The following is a 16,207-nucleotide window of genomic DNA, read 5'->3' on the forward strand; positions in this document are numbered from 1 at the left end:
GTTAATTCTTCAAAGGCAGACATGGAAGTCATTCAATAGGTTTTTCAGACATGAGCCAGCACTAGTATCTGAGTTTCGTAAGCACCAAATAAGGATTCTCTCTTGCCCATTAAGTCACTGGTCACCTCTATTCTGTATTTCCTTTTGTGTAGAAGAAAGTTTAAGGCATGATGTCCTTGTCCTTTGTGAAGGTGTAGGAAGGAAGGCAGGAGGAGTGGCCCAAGGGTGGAGGAGAAGCTGGGAAGTCCCACTGAGAGCATGGGCGGGACTAGGAGGAAGGGGAGCACCTGGCTGTAAGGAGAGAGACATCTAGGGCACTGGCTAATGATGGGATGGATGGGAAAAGGGAATACAAGGCTAGCCCATTCATAAAGTCACCATCCTTCTAAGCAGCAGATGCCACATTCATTCTGGCTGTGTGAGTTACAACTGCGGAGACCCTCATTGGTTGCCGGATGGGCTGTCCCACCTGGGTGGGAAGAGGAAGAGCTGGACGACTGCACCTTTCCTTCCCACTTGGTCTAGAGGTGGTAGAGACCACCTGAAACCTTGTCTGTGTTGTGCCCATATCTGGCCCGGCAACATAACGGACCACTTGGGAAGTGGGGGAAATGTCCCGTGCTCTATGATTTGAATGTGACATGTCTCCAACAGACTCATGTTTTGAGCACTTGTTCTACAGCTGATGGTACTGCTTTGGGAGGTTCTGGAGCCATTAGAAAGTGGGTTCTACATGGCAGAATTAGCTTAATAGGGGCCAGTCTTTGAAGGTCATAGCTCACCATGATCCACTCTGATCTAATGCTTCTACCTCATGCACCTGCTGCCATGTACAGCCGTGCCTTCCCTGCTATGCAGAATTGAAATCCCATGCAACCATGAACCATAAACCTTTCATCCCTTATGTTGATTCTCCCAGTTATGTCCATCTATGGACATCCATGCTCAGACCACCCTGGATAAAGCGGGTCTACCCTTTCCTGTTACTATGAACCACATACCCTGGCCTGACCTTGACATGTCACTACCTGGCACCTGCTGTCAGAGGATAGTGACTTGTATGAACACAGCCTGTCTGCATTGGAATACAAACTCCTCAAAGCCAGGGTGTTTGTCTTATTTATTGCCATTTTCCCACACCTTGCTACAGTCCCTAGAAGACAAGAAGGGTTCTGTAAATGATTGGTGACTAACTAATTAATATGTTCAAGCACACCCATGGTCATAGCAGTGCTTTAACAACAACCAAGGGCCAGATGTGACCCAAGTGCCCATTGACTGATAATAGATAAACAGTGTGGCAGGTCGCTCAGGTTTAAATAGGAAAGACACCCTGTCCATTGAGGCAATGAGGGTGAAGGCTGGGAATATTACTCTAAATCAAGTAAGACAGTCACGAAACCACAAATATTACACAATTCCTTTCCATGGGGCAGCTCGAGTAGTCACACCCCTCTATCAGCTGAGGCCTTATCCAAAATCCTGGAGCAGAAAGTGAGAGCATTGCTCTCCACGTCTGTTGGCTGAAATCAGGGCGAAACTGACGCCCTGAGTTAGGGCTCCTGCAGCTTCTTCTGGGCAGGGACCTTGACTGCCTCCCAACTCCCACGTATTGTGGTTTCAGTGTCAGCAGACTAACCCCCAAATCAGTATCACAGTTGGCAGAAACTGAGCCTCACCGATGTGTTCAACGGAGGTTCTCAGTCACCGTTGCTTTTGCAGTGCCTTGCTTCCTTCTAGATTCTTCTCTTCTCGGTGGTGACTGAGAATGTCTTTAATTTGTCATTTGCTCCTGGAGCATACAGCTGTGTCTACAACTCTAAGTGTGAGTTTGTTTTCCTTTAGCTCTGTAAATATTATTTTCTGTTCTTCCAATATTGCTGGTAAAGATTCAGATGTTAGATTTTGTCTTTTGCCTTTAATATAATTTACCCACCCCATCCCTGCCTCTGATGCTATAATTTTAATCGCCCCCTTGCTCCTTTCTGTTCTAAAGTTTCACTAAAATATGAAGCAGGAGTGACGTTTTTCCCTTTTTACAGCATAGGGGATCAAACCCATAGCCTTGTGTATACCATCATCTGCACTGAAATTGCCAGGTAGATCAAGACTGCCTGTAAAAGGTAGCTCTATTCGGGAAATAACCAGGCTAGATAAAAGATAAAATAATTATATTTTTATTTATTATAAGGGAAAACTCACAAAACAGGAATGAGAAGTCCCAGCTCAGCTGTGCTGTGAGGGAACCACAGAGAGCGAGCACCTGGGTCATGCACCCGTTTTTCCTTTGTGTTCCAGAAAGCCACACCCTAACTTGGTTCCATCTCTTAAAGATAATTGGTTAACAAGGCTTCCCCATCACCTCCCCCTTTTGTCTAAACAAGAGTGATCCAAACCCAATACAAAACTATATACAATGGGAACAGATATCAAGTATAAAATTACAACCAACATAAACAATATTAAGCAAGGAACACATGACAAATGTTTTAATAAACATTCTATTCCAAAGAGTCTAAGTCTTGCATCGGAAATAAGCTTGGCTAAATCATAAGAGGAAGGTAACTACGACTATCTAATCTTCAACCCCATCAAAGGCCTGAGAAGGGAGATAATATTACTTGAGTAGGCAGGAAGTGCAATCAAGCAGCTTCTTAAAGCAGGCAGTTTATGATGGAGACAATTGGCTACCTGAGCAATCACCCAAAGTCTCATTTGCAACGTTGAAGCAACCAACTTTGGCTAAGGCCTGGCATAACTGACAGACCATTTTCAGAGGCAGGGAATTTTTAGAACCATCTTACCCTGTCTTGGCAAGGGTTGGCAGTCCTTCTCCTTGTGTCCTGCTTATCCAGTCTGGATACCATGTACTTCGTCAGTGGTTGAGGCATGGGCAGTTCCTTGTCCAAAGGCCAATTGTGCCAAGAAGAAAACAAACTCCAAGTGGAGTGTCTTCGGTGCTCAACATTCTCTCGGGAATAGATTGGTGCTGTCAGAAGCAATCATGTCTCATGTCAACAGAACCCTAAGTTATTTAAATGACTTGTTCTACAGCTCCTTGAAGTGGTCAAGGATTAGCTATCTAGACCGAATACAATCTCTATGTATCTAAAGAACCTAATTAATCTGACTATATGTATAACAAACATAAACAACTATTGACCTATAATATTTAATATCTGTATAACTTAAAGACTAAGACTTCATGTCAGAATATTAAATAATCTGTAAACAAATGTGCAGCAAATCAAGACAATGACCTCAAAATATAAATAATATATAAGTATCTTGATCAGAGGTAAGAATAATATATAATCCAATATGAAAATATATCCTTAAAGTTGTATCAATATACAAAATGTCCTAACAGAGGTAGAAACATGCATATATACAGTCTGACAAAATAACTTTGCATAAGTGTAGAAATATTGTAAACAGAAATAACAAATATAATTTGAACTTGCATTAATATACAAAACTATACCAATGTAAATTATCCATAAATAATAGCTCAACAAGTATCCACTCTATTACCCACTATTATTATCCCTTTTTGTAAAATCTATGAACCTACATAGTTTCCACCCAACCTCTACCTTATACGAGTAATAATCAACAACCCCTAAACGGTGTTCCCAACCCTGAGGACAAGCATTTTTGGGAGAGGGGACATCGTCCTCTAGAATTGCTTCCTGCTGTCATGGGGGCAATGTTGTCTTTATGGGATCCTGCAAAAGTAAAGTGATGGTTAAGTTTCAAGATTACTGTCTAGTATAGAGTATAGTTGCTAAAAGATATGCTCAGATTAAAAACAGTTATTTAGTGTAAATCACACCAGAAGCCAGCCATGCAGTCGCAGAGGGCCAAGGTGCCTGAGGACTTGGAATGGCTCTGAGGTATTCAATGAGAAATATGAAGGACCACGGCTACTCAGGGCCACTGAGTGGGAATTCTATACCCAAATGAATGACGTGGAGCCTGACGGCAGCTGGCTAGAGCCACTGGAGACCTGAGCCCCACGATTCGGGCGCCAACTGTAGAAGTTAGCTTAATTTGGGAAATAACCAGGCTAGCTAAAAGATAAAACAATTATATATTTATTTATTATAAGGGAAAAACTCACAAAACAGGAATGAGAAGTCCAAGCTCAGCTGTGCTGCAAGAGAACCACACAGAGAGAGCAACTGGGCCATGAGCCTGATTTTCTCAGGTCCCAAAAAGCCACACCCTAACTTGGTCCCACCTCTTAAAGATAATTATTTAACAAAGCTTCTCCATCACCAGCCTCCAACTGATCCTCTTGCCTTTGCCTCCTGGATGCTGGTATTTGTCTCTTTTTTAAATATTTATGGCTTATTTATTTATTTATTTATTTTCATGTGTAAGTGCTCTGCCTGCATGTATGCCTGAATACCAGAAAATGGCACCAGATTCCATGAGGCTGCAGCTATGGATGGTTTTTGACTGCCAGGTGGATGCTAGGAATTGAATTCAAGACTTCTGGAAGAGCAGCCAGTGCTCCTAACCACTGAGCCACCTCTCCAGCCCTGAGGTTTTTTGTTTGTTTGTTTGTTTGTTTACTATATTATTTCTGCAGATTTTTAGTGGTGTTTGTCATTTGTCCTGTTTTTATCTCATGATTTTTATTTCTTATTTCATGGTTGCCCCTATGTTTATATTAGGAAGGGTTCTTTTTGTTTTGTTTTGTTTTGCTTTGTTTTGTTTTGTTTTTCAAGACAGGGTTTCTCTGTAGCTTTGGAGCCTGTGTTGGAACTAGCTCTTGTAGACCAGGCTAGCCTCGAGCTCTCAGAGATCCGCTTGTCTCTGCCTCCTGAGTGCTGGTATTAAAGGCATGCGCCATCACCGCCTGGCTAGGAAGGGTTCTTTAGAGGAATATAAGCAACAGAATTTGTATATGTATATTATAAATTATTTTTATGTTGTCTTATCTGATAAGGGCTGGATAATGCAACAATGTCCACCCCTACTCTAGAGTGGCAAGAAGCACGTAGCTGCTGGATCTAGGAAGCTCAGAAATCCCTGCCATTGCTAAAAGCCTGGAACCTGCCTGGAGAGTTCCCGTAGTGAGCCTATGTGGAGGCTGAAGAGACTGGAGTCTCATGTCAGTGATGGATGGCAATGACAGATGCACTGGCTCAGAAAGAGCTGGAGAGGTTGAACATTTGCTGCTTTTGAATTCAGTTTCCAGAATCCATAACGTGCTCACAACCATCTTCATCTCCAACTCTAGGAAATCTGATGCCTTCTTCTGGCCTCTCTGGGTACTGTATGCATGTGGTACACACACATGCAGGCGAAACACTAATACACATAAAAATAAAGAAATCTTTAAAAGTTTTTTTTTGAAAGGCAGTTTTTTTTTTAAGATTTATTTATTTATTTATTATGTATACAACATTCTGCCTCCATGTATGCCCGCACGCCAGAGGAGGGCGCCAGATCTCAGTACAGATGGTTGTGAGCCACCATGTAGTTGCTGGGAATTGAACTCAGGACCTCTGGAAGAGCAGCCAGTGCTCTTAACCTCTGAGCCATCTCTCCAGCCCCTTAAAACATTTTTTAAAGGAAAGAAAGGCTTACAGCTGGGTACATGATTTTTCCCTTACTTTTTTTTTTTCCATTTGTTTGTTTTTGAGACAGAATCTCTCACAGCCTTGGATGTTCTGGAACTCTCTCTGTAGACCAGGCTGGCTTTGAACTTACACCTGCCTCTGCCTGTGAGTGCTGGGATTAAAATAAACAATCCTTTTTTTTTTCTTTTCTTTATATATGTCTGGGTGCTTTGCCTGCATGTTTGTCTCTGTATCACATGCATTCCTGGTGCCAGAAGAAGCTAGAAGAGGGCACCAAATCTTGGAACTGGAGTTAGACAGTTATGGACCACCATGTGGGTGCTTGGGACTTGAACCAGGGTTCTCTGGAAGAGCAGCCAGTGCTCTTTCCTGCTGAACCATCTCTCCAACTCCCAGACCTAAATGCTGAGCCATCTCTCTAGCCCTTGGTCTTATTTTTTAATTAAAACAAACAAACAAAACCTTTGAATTGATTTGTGTATGCGTGTGTGTGTGCACGCGTGCACGATGCACGTGTATATAGGTGTGTGCATGTCACAGTGCACATGTGGAGGTCAGAAGACAAACTGTGACAGTTCTCTCCTTCCATACGAATCCTGGGGATTGAACTCAGGCCGAAGAGCTTGTGGCAGCACCATCACCTGCTGAGTCATCTTGCTGACCCTGGTTCCTCCTTTTAAAATTTTCTATAGAGTCCATAAAACTCAAGACTGCCTGCTAGTGTCCTTGGCTTGGTCTCTATTCAACTGAACAGACTAGGGTTTTCTCAGAAGTGTCTACTATGTTCTCCACCTTCTTGAGTGATCCAGTTCTGGGACAGTTCCCGTGAGGGTGGTGGCTTAGTGGAGGCTCCAACCACAGGTGCATGGCTTAGTTTTTGTGGTGAACTTGTGGGCTTCTCTGGTTTATGTTCCCCAAGAGAGAGCACAGGTCCCCATGCTCGGCAGGCTGAGGCCTCAGGCCTGCTTCCCATTTGTAGCATGGCCCATACACAGGTGTTTTCAGCCTTCTTCTAGTTCCAGCCCAGGGGTTGCCTGTCTCTGACCTTCTGACCTCTCCTGAGGGCTTCTGCCTCCTTTTAAGACATCTCTTTCCAGATGTGGTAGCAACCCCCTTTAATCCTAGCAACTGGAAAGCTGAGACAGGAGGATTTCTCCAAATGTGAGGTCTACCTGGGCTGTATAGCAAAACCAGAAATCTCCACTTCTTATATACACTCGTTTCTTTATTGTTTTTTTCACATTCAGTTGTGTCTTTTTGCACGTGTATGTCCACACGCACATGCCAGGGGTGTGTGCGAAGGTCAGAGAACTTGTGGAGTTTGGGTTCCTCCTTCTACCATGGCCTCCAGGGATTGAACTTTTTCTGACTTGGTGGCAAGCACCTTGACCTCTTGAGCCATCTCATCAGCCCTTTACAAACTTTATTGCATTTATTCATTTGTTTATTTATTTATTTGTGTGTATAGGGATGCAAATGTGCCCCTCTCTGGATCACATTCGTGTCATTATTAATTCTTGCAATCTCATGTCTATGTGTTTGAAGCAGGAGGTGGCTTCAATCATCTTTGACCAGAATCAGTGTAATTCAACTTCAGCCAATCCTCAGGCTGATGTCACCCCTGCGAAATTTTGTCTTTACAATACTCACCTCAAGACTGCTTAGACCTGCTGTTGACTAGGGTCCAGCGTAGCCCAGGCAATAGGACCTCTGCTTTTAGTGGTGCAAGGGGCTAGATCCTGGGCCTCAAGTGCACAAGGGAGGTTGTCCTACTGAGTTACACTCTGTCCCCATTTCATACGTATATGGAAGTCCCCTTTTCATCTGTAATGGTTGTCTTGTCGGCGGGTGCTTCAAAATGCATGGATTGTCCTGAATGGGACAGGGTTTCTCTGTAGCTTTGGAGCCTATCCTGGAACTAGCTCTTATAGACCAGGCTGGTCTTGAACTCACAGAGATCCGCCTGCCTCTGCTTCCCGAGTGCTGGGATTAAAGGCCTGTGTCACTACTGCCTGGCCTGGTTTGCTTTTCTTTTTAAGACAGGGTCTCACTATGTAACGTAGAGTAAGCTGGCCTTAAACATGTGGCAGTCATCCTGCCTTGGGTTCCTAGGTGCCAATATGACAGGTATGAGCTACCACACCGAAACTATATTGTTTCTTTTTTCTTTTTGTGTGTCATGCATGTGTCCACATGTGAGTGTAAGCTGGAGGTCAATGTTTGGGTATTTTCTATCACTATTGTTTTTTAGACAGTCTTTCACTGAACCATTTGGGCTAGATTTACTGGTTAGCAAAACCCCAGGATCTGCCTGTCTCTGCCTCCTTACCCCAAGTGCTAGCTTTTCTTTCTTTTTTCTTTTTCTTTTTTTTGTTTTGTTTTTCGAGCCATGGTTTCGCTGTAGTTTTAGAGCCTGTCCTGGGACTAGCTCTTGTAGACCTGGCTGGCTTTGAACTCACAGAGATCTGCCTGCCTCTGTCTCCAGAGTACTGGGATAAAAGGCATGTGCCACCACCACCCAGCTCCAAGCGCTAGCTTTTCATGGGTGCTTGGGATCCAAACTTAGGTCCTCTTGTTCACATGGCAAGCATTTTACACATGAGCCATTTCCCCAGCCTCTATATCCTATTTCTCTATAATGAAATAAATCTTATGTTAGACACGGTTACAGATTAATAAGAACAGTTAGTCATAAAATAGAACAAAAATAAAGTAATAAATTTTATATGAACATGGTCTCTCAAAATGTGATACTGTGTCTGCTCTTTTTGTTTCCTTCTCTTTCTCCTCTTCCTCATCCTTTGCCTGAGCCCTTCAGAGGGTCTTCCTTCTCTGCGAGCCTTGCTGTGTGTGTGTTTTTACCCACAATAAAAGCCTTTCTTTCCCAGACTGTTGTGCCTGAGAGCTCCCTGCTGCTACCTGTTCCTGCCTTTTCTTTAGCCAGCAGAGAAAACGAGCAGGATCAAGACCCCTAGACAGTAACACTTCTTAGAGACGGTGCCTCATGATGGAGCCTAGGCTGGTCTTGAACTCATGACCCTCCTGCCTCAGTATCCTGGTGCTAGAATTACAGTTCAGTGCCACTACACCCCAGTCTTCTTGTTGGCAGTGGGTAGCTGAAACCTTGGAAAGCAGAATCACGGATGAGGGGGAACTGTCACATATGATCAGCATGTGCCAGAGCAGGGCCTTTGTAAGGGACTCACAGCGTGGAGTCATTTAACCTTGCAGTCTGAGCTCCGGATATTGTCCTCATGCTCTCCACTTTACTAAGATATGAGTCCAGAGGCCTTCTCTATTTCTCTGAGTGGCATGTGTCCTGTTCGTGCACATGTGCTGGCTCACATGTGGGGACCAATGTGGAATTGAGCTCTGGGCCAGGAGTAGCAGCACATGCCTTTAGTTCCAGCACTTGGGAAGTGGTGACAGGTGGATGTCTGTGAGTTTGAGGCTAGCCTTGTCCACATATGTAACATGAGGGCCTGCTAGTTGGGGTTTCCGTCCTGCCCAGTTCTCACAGCTGGGAAACCCCAAAGAAAAATCATACAGAGAGTCTGCATTTGGTTATAAACTGATTGGCCCATTAGCTCAGGCTTCTTATCAGCTCTTGTAGCTTATATTAACCCATTATTCTTATCTATGTTAGCCACATGGCTCGGTACCTTTTTCAGCGGGGCAGGTCACATCCTGCTTCTTCCGTGATCTGAGCAGGACTGGGGAAGGAGCTTCCTTCTTCCCAGAATACTCCTGTTCTCATCGCCCCACCTCTACTTCCTGTCTGGTTGACCTGCCTATCCTTCCTGCCTGGCCAATCAGCATTTATTTAAAACATGATTGACAGAATACAGACAATTCTCCCGCACCATACATAGTGAATTCCAGGCCCGCAGGGCTACATAGTGAGACCTTGTCTCAAAACAAAACCATAACAAACAAAAACCCCAAACTACAGCAACAAAAGAGCACAAAGGAAGCAAGCTCTGACTGTGGGGTGTTGTTCTGCACCAAGGACTGGGTTGGTGAAGGATAGAGGGTGGCAAAATCAGGGAACTCACCAAGTGGTACCAGGCTCTGACTCCCAGCCTTGCTGGCATCCTACCTGTCTACTAGAGGTTATAAAGGAGGCCTGGCTGCAGCTGAGGCCTTGGGTCTGCCCTCTCCATTTTCTCTTGTACATGCCCTACCATCTAAAAACATCCTTGCATACACGAGGATACCAGGGCTGGAAAGGAGGGGGAGTGTGCACATAGTTTCTTCCTCAGAGAAACACAATCATGTGTGGGGTGGGGGGGGGGTAGCTTTGAGGTAGTGTATTTGCCTACAGTGTTTGCACAAGGCCCTCCACAGCACTAAGTCCCACCCCTACAACAAGGCCCTAAACCAAAACCCAAAGTGCAAACAACAACACACGTATCAGTGCTCAGAGAAACAAACATGGGACACAAGGATCTAGAGAGGAAAGATGAATACGCAGAAATAAAAAGCACAGAGAGACTCAGGGTTCGAGAAACACAGAAAGGTGTCTAGAGGATGACTTGGTAGCAAATCAGCCAGGATACACGGTTAGGAGGCATCAAGGTTCATACAGGAGACCTCCAGTACAAGGTATGAGCCCTTGGGGATACCAGAGGCTTGGAGACCTCCAGGAGTCTGGCTCAGGCCTTGAGTGGAGGATCCGATATCCATTGTATGGCTCCTTTAGGGAGTTGGGGCTGGATGTGAATGTGAACGTGTCTGCTAGTATCCTTGTGGCAGAGGACAGGTGCCCAGTCTCTCTCTGCCTTCCTCTGTGTAAGGCCAGCTCCCCCGCTACCCCCATGCCAGTGTCAGGTTCCGGGCAGTTCCCTGGGGGAACTTTGATCTGGAAAGAATGAGAGTGACCGATCTGGCTGCTGCCCAAGGCCCAGCCGTGTCGCTGAGACCTGGCCTGGGCTGCCCCTGTTACCTTTCCACTCGTGGGACACCAAGCAATTGCCGTGGGTTGGGGCCAGCAGGGGGCTTTCTTACTTTCCCACAAACCCCCTTGTTCTCAAAGTCACTCATTCACTCCTCCCTTCCTTCCCTTTTCATGCATTCAACAAGCACTGTTGGGGTCTAAGGGTGGCTTCTCTTAAGTGATAGAGACAGAGGTACAAGTGAGACAGAGTTATGATCTTTAGGGACATCCTGGTGGGGAAGCATCCAACCACATCTGAAACAGACAGCAGCTAGAGAGAATAACGAGGAGTACAGAGTAGGGAGACAGGAGGGGGCGAGGGTGGAAGTTAGAAGCAGTTAAGTGAGAGGCTCTGGGACCCTGAGAGACAGGCAGCAATTTGTCAGACAGCGTGACAAGCAGAAGGGTTGCTTCTAAGCACGGTGGGGGACCGACCAGCTGAGAGATAGGCACAGAACTATGGCAGAGTTCCATGTGGGCAGCTGAGGGAGGGGCACTTGGGGCTGGTCAGAAAGAGCCTTAAGTGGATTCCTGAGGCCCATGTAACCAGAAAAAATCATGGGTCAGGAGGAGAGGTCCTTAGATGGTTTGTGGAGGAGGTGGCTGACTGTATAATAGCACATACAGGCTTTTTTGAGGAGGGACCTGTGTCCTCTGGACTTTTCTTCCTAACTACCACTTCCCAGCTCCAGTGAGTTTCCCCAAAACATTCAAGCACGACCAACTTGTCTACTCCCTGTAAAGGGCTCTGAGTTACCCTGCCATGCTGAAGCCCAGCCCCCTACTTTTGCCTCCCCACCCCCACTGCCCATTCTGACTGACACGGCCTTTTGCTGGGCTGAAAGCAGACACTGGCCGTCCTGCTGGGCCCCTAGGGAAGGCCTGCTGAGCTGTAGCCCTGCAGCCTGGCTCCTCTTGTCTTGGAGGTTACTGAGCCAGGCCCTATAAATAACCCCTCCCCCGGCCCTTTCCTTGGGAAGGGGGAGGGGAAGCAGGCTAATGCGGGGCTAGAGGGACCAGGCTCTTTGTAGGACGTTGTGGAGGAGGTAGGACAAGGCTGAGGGGCAACCGGAGCCTAGAGTCTGAGGTTTGGTTCTGATCTCAACCAATGACCACTTGGCCCTTGGTTTCAGGGGCCTCTTGGCTGAGGCAGTCAGGCTGGGTGGGCAGGCAGTGTGTACACTCAGGAATTACCGGTGTGAGAGAAGGGCTGAGTCTCATCCCACCTCTGGGCAGCTTTCCAGAAGCCCAAGAGTCCCAATTTGAGCTGTGGGTCCTCTTAAGCCAGGCTTGGCCTGCTCTAGAGACCCCTTTCCCAGTCCTCAGAGGCTCAGGGTGACTTTCAATAGGTGCCTGCCCCATCCTGTCCTTGCACCTCAGTTTCCGTTCCTGGCTCTGGTGTTCTCAGGGCGGTGGGGGTGAGGAAGTGAGGTAAATCAGTACCGGGACCTCCCCAGCCCAGGGGGCCAGGACCAGCGCTTGGGACCAAGTAGAGGATCTTGGAAGTGGAAAATGTGAGCCCAACAGTCTTATCTGGGCTGGAAGCAGCTGTCTCCACACCCTGCGCAGCCCCTTCCTCTGTGTGTGTGTGTGTGTGTGTGTGTGTGTGTGTTGGGGGGGTGGCACATACTGCAATTCTCACACTTCAGGCTGAAATGGGCGGTGTTTGTCCGCAGTGTAACCAGGACTTCAGGAGAGGCCTGTAGGTAAATCGTCCTCCTTTGGGCAAAGAAGCCCCGTGCTGGTTCAGGAGAGAAGGGAAGTTCAGTTCGCTCTCCCCCCCCCTCCAAACCAGGTTTTCCCTCAGAATTTGACATGCCAGAAGCTCTTTAGAGCAGGTCCCATAGAACTCAGAATCTGAACCTTCCAGTGACACTTCTAGATCTGGCTAGAGTCAGCCAGAAAGAGGATATGTGGTATGTATGTCTAAATGCAGGCTCATTCAATGACACGCAAGCAAGCATGTAATTTATGTAAATCTATGGATATATAATGCACACACACACACATATCTCACATATGTCCGAACACATGGACAATATAGGCCATATGTGTCCTCACGTCTGATGCTTATATACTGTTGACCTACCTACATATGTGTGCGTATCATACTGACCACCTATGAACAAATTTCTCCTACAATGATGGGCAGTGTGGAATTTGATTGTAATCCCAGCATTTAGGAAACAAAGATCAGGAGTTCAAGGTTGTCTTCAGCTGTGTAGAGCATTTGAGGACAGCTTGGACTACAAGAGGACCTGTCTCAAAAAGAAAAAAAAAGGGGGGGGGGGAGAAAAAATAATTCTCCTACAAATATGTATTCTTACAAATGTGTACAACACCCACATACCACATAATGCGTTTCAGGACAGGCAGGGCTCCACAGAGAGTCAGTTCAGTGCCCTGAACTCCTGTCAGGCAGCCCCTAACTTCAGCTCTAGGAGAGCTGATGCCATTTTCTGATCTCTATAGGCTATACTCATGTGCACAAACCAGTGCATGTGTGTGTGTGTGTGTGTGTGTGAGAGAGAGAGAGAGAGAGAGAGAGAGAGAGAGAGAGAGAGAGAGAGAGAGAGAAACACAATTGAAGATCAAAATAAATATTAAAAAGTGTCCCTTACTGTGCAGCAGAGTATTCCTCGGGAGGGAGGGGTGAAGATTTAGCAGGTTTGGTGAGGAGAGGGGTTTGCTAGCATGCGGGGGTCTCTTCTCAGTTGCCCAGGTAGAGGTCTATGGGCTCTGGACTCAGTCTCCAAGGCTCTGTGTTAGGTAGGGAGAGCTGAGGGGAAGAGAGCAGAGATTCATGCGTCTCTTTCCTGGCTGCTGCCTGGGTTCTCCCCGAGGGTGATAAGACCCTGAGACTCCAAGGCTTTTCCCAGGAGGAGGCCTCCGCTACTTGGGTTCCACCACAGCTCACCTCCCTCCTTATCTCCCTCCACTTGGCTCCTGAACCCAGCAGCCTGGCAGGAAAAGATAAATGTAATTCCCACCTCCCCATCAGTATGGATCACATGACAAGGACCAGGTTCCAGGGACAGAGGATGACTCTGGGAATTCATGAGGAGTGGGGGCTGTATGTTTGCCAGGAGTGATGGGCTTAGCCTTGGAGTTAGCCCCTTTTACGCTTTGTCCTTATGTAGCGACAGGTTGTGAGGAGTGGGGTCTGGCTGACAGCGTGTACCTCCCAGGTGTGAAGCCTGCTCCCTAGCTGTTATGTGGGACATAACAGGTCTAGCCTGGCCCATGATCCTCCAGAGTCTTCCCTAGCAGTGGGGCTTCGGAGAGCTCCAGGGAGATGTACAGCCTCCTCTGACCCTGTGCTAAGGCTGAGTGTGACCTTGGAGATTGACTTGCTGGCCTCCACAGTTCCCTGGAATGCACTTTTGCTGGGACTCATTTTAGTGACTGATGGCCCTATTTCATCAAAGGCAGAATTTGGAAACTGCCCTTGCTTTCTGTCCTTTCTTATCACCCCCACTGTCACCCATCCAACAGTCCTGCTCAGTCCCCTCTTCCCAGACATACCATCATCCAATGCTTTCTTTCTTTTTTTTTTTTTTTTTTTTTTTTTTTTTCCCGAGACGAGGTTTTTATGTGTAACAGTCCTGGCTGTCCTGGAACTTGCTTGGTAAACCAGGCTGACCTCGAACTCACTGAGATCCTCCTGCTTCTGCCTCACAAGTGCTGGGATTAAAGGCGTGCGCCACCACTGCCCTGCTCCCAATGCTTTTAAAGCATTTATTTATGGTAGTTGTCACGCCAGGTGTGGAGGCAGAGGAAATGTTGGATGACCTATTTCTATGCAGTGTGACTTGATGCCCCAGGAACATACGCGTGCACCCATTCCTACAGAAGCTAGGGGTGGAGGCATGCCACCAGGTGGGCAGAGTCTGGGAAACATAAGAGGAGCAACTGTGGGGGATTTGCGCGTCTAGCCAACTAGAGAGGAGAGAAAGGATGCTTAGAACGCACTGAGTCTGACTATGCCCTGAGAGGTGAGGGCAAAGTTCTCCAATTAGGCCGGAGCTCTCCTTAGTTCTACTGTGTTTTTGCACGTCTTGCCGAATGGCCTTGAGCCAGCTCCTGCCCATCTCCTGGCCCCAGTTTCCCATATCAGGTTCATGACTCTAACTTCTCTAACTTTGTGGTTTGGGCCTGGCACGGATTTGATTTTGCGAGGCAACTGACATGAGGAACTCCAATGCAGCCTAGAACCCGAGCTGAGGGAGGGAATAGCAGGCTGTGGGGTCAGTGAGGGGAGCTGGAGGGCAGGTGCCAGAGCACTCCCTGGGAGGTCGGCCCCCACTTGCTCTGACATCAGGGCTGGTGAATGCAGAGGAGCTCAGTCAGATAGGTCTGCCCTCACCTCCTGCACAGCCTGGTACAGGCCAGGAGCTGTCCAGGGGAGGGTGAGATAGGGGCTTCCAAGGAGGGATTGAGAGGAGCCTAGGGCTGGGAGCCAAACTTTGCTTCACCCATCCATGTTGGAGCCAGGCTCCAGGGTGCTGTTGGTCCTCTGTCCAGGCTCAAGATTCACTTTTCCCTCCCTCCTCCTCCCCCCTTCCCCCATCTCTTCTTCACCCCATTAACATCCCAGGTTTATCTCTAATTACTATTGATGATAGTTTGACTACTGAGGGACAAGACTGGGGGGTGGGAGCGATGGTTTGAGTCCCGTACCCTTTAACCTACAGGGAGCCCTAATTTCTGCCTTTGACGGAGTCCAGACTTCTGGCCCCAGGAGAAGTCCTGCTCTGCCCTCCTGCCCAACCAACTCACAATGTCTCGGAGGGGCCAGATAACTTAGCTGAGGTCGGAGAGTATGCCTGCGTCCTCGGCAGATCTCTGCATCTTTGACCTACTCTTTATTGGGTTTCCACCGCAGAGACCCATTCACTTTCTCCTGGGAGATCGGAGAGAAGGCTGGACCCCTGATCATCTTCTGCCCCAGGCATGTCCAGGAGGTCAGGGACTAACCTGTCCTGGTCCTTCTGGGACATCCTTTCCTGCCTGGGATCTGCAAAGGAAAGGCTGAACTTCTCTGACTCCAGGGCTGTAGGGTGGGTGGCTCTATCTGGGGCATAAGTTGTTGTAGTGGCCCCTCTCCAGGTCTCTATCAAAGATTCCACCCAGAGAAAGAATGCAAGGAGCGGTTTGGCTCACCCTGTCCAGACGGCTGCCTGGAACACACACACAGACATGCAACATGCTCGCCTCTTGGCACTTGACTTTCCCATGAAATAATTGCTGGAAAGCTCCTTGGATTAGGTAACCCAGTGTTCCTTCCTGTCCCTGCTCGGGGGAGGGGACCAGCCCTTAGCATCTGGTAGGCTGACCCAGCTCCTAAGGGGGAGGAGGAGGCTGGTTCAGGAGGGTCTGGAGGCTCCCAGTCGCCCTTGGAAGCAGAACATGATTATGGGAACAAGCCTTCCAGTTTCTTCCTGTGGACCGGCTCACTAAGCCTGTCCAGGCTTTGGGCCTCCTTCCCCAGCCCAGGCCCAGAGAAAGCTAATTAGGGAAGCCTTTTTGCACAAAGAATGAGATGTTCTTGTTTTTATTTTAAATGTTTACAGCATCTGTCATACTGTTGTCCTAAGCAACAGTCGCCTCCAGTCTTCCTTCCTTTGGTGGCGTTTGGGGTTTGTAGGAACGGGAATCTCTGGAATCAGGGATAAGA

The sequence above is a fragment of the Arvicola amphibius genome, chromosome 4 (assembly GCF_903992535.2).
Source record: "Arvicola amphibius chromosome 4, mArvAmp1.2, whole genome shotgun sequence".
In the NCBI taxonomy this organism is placed as follows: Eukaryota; Metazoa; Chordata; class Mammalia; order Rodentia; family Cricetidae; genus Arvicola; species Arvicola amphibius.